This window comes from Cariama cristata, unplaced genomic scaffold, assembly GCF_000690535.1.
Source record: "Cariama cristata isolate BGI_N322 unplaced genomic scaffold, ASM69053v1 scaffold11272, whole genome shotgun sequence".
NCBI lineage: Eukaryota > Metazoa > Chordata > Aves > Cariamiformes > Cariamidae > Cariama > Cariama cristata.
In genome coordinates, this window is record NW_009602162.1 from 8,596 (window position 1) to 10,200 (window position 1,605).

Below are 1,605 nucleotides of genomic sequence, written 5' to 3' on the forward strand. Positions count from 1 at the left end.
AATTAAATTTAATTTGCTTACCTTCAGTTACTTAAAAGGGGCCATTAAAGGTGGCAAAATACAAATGTGCAATACCGTTTTAGGGCTGTATGGTAGTCTGACTCTTGCTGCCATTCAAGAAGGCTAGAGGTCTCCTTTAGGTCCTGTGTCATAGCTGCTAGCCTGTGCAATTTTCTAGGATTTGCTTCTTCCTAAAAATATATTTCAAGGGGCAAAATGCAGAAGTCATTAAGTAAATCTGAAAATAAAAAAACATTTTTTCAGAGGTGCATAAGGAGAATGGCAATACAATTCCTATTGCAATTTCAAGAGAACATCACCCCATAAATTTCAGCAATCTATTTTTGGCTTAGTTTAATCCCCCCAAAATGTTAAATCTCAGCTATTATTTGCTCAGGAATACTGGTGAGATTTGATTTGGTGGAAGATTCATAAGCAAAGGGTTAGATCATTTGCACCAAACACCCTTAAAATCCATACAGCATTTAGTACTACTTCTTATTGTGTCACCGCCAAAAGAACAATCAGAGAAATAATACTATTTTTGGAAAAGTATTTGTGGTGTTCAGAAATTACATTCTTTTACCTTAGTTTATGAACATAATCTCACTTTATGTACAGTGATAACTGACAGACACTTCCAGGACATGATTCACCTTTCTGGTAACACAAACAGATTTTTTTTAAAATTCCTTTCTCTTTCAGTTATGTATTTGTCATCTTTGCTATTTTTTTCTCTCTTCCGCAAGCTCAGTTTTCCATAGCCAAACAGATTAAACTCACTGCAGCCAGACTGCGCAGCTTGAAGCTGCAACGGTCTCTCCTAGGCCTCATTTTCTCTTTCTGTGGACCAAATTCTCTCTGAAGCATAAAGGAGCATTGTAAGCCTAGTGTGTGAGCAACAGAGACTTAACTGAAGTGAGATTCCTTTTGTTAACTTAGAAAACAAGGTGATAATTTGACTCCCCACTTAAACATACCAGATATTACAAACAGAAACCAGGATGAATCAAAGATCTTCAGTAGAGGCACAGTCTCAGATACTGATATTGTACAACCAGGGAGTAATTAAAGAGTAGTAGTTGTACAAATACAGAAAAGTCCTTACACTGGTTCTGCAATTGTCAATAAACTCCAAAAATTACTGTTACATCTTTGGAAAAACAAAGTAGTGGAATATTTTTCTGCTGTTTGTCATGAAGAAGACAGAAATGGTAGATATAGCCAACCTCAAAAAACCACACCTATTGCCTCTAACTCTTGTTGATTTGTCTTTCCTACAAAACTACTAAAGTTCAGATGTTTTCCCTTCTTCTCACCTCCCTTTACCTCCTCCTGTACCCAGAGGCACTGTATTAGGTCCCATAGAAGAGGTATGGAGCGACATAGCAGGAATCACCTCCTTCTATGTTTCCACACCAAATGAACTGAAAGAAATTGTTGCCTAATGTCTCTTTAACACTTCCCAAAATCATCTATTCATGACAAAGTATCAGCAACCTTTTAGTTGCACTGAAGCACTTCTTGTAGTGGTTAAACTTACTTTACTTTCAGGATTGACTTCAAGAAAGCATCATCAGTATTTTCACACCAATTTTTAGGAAA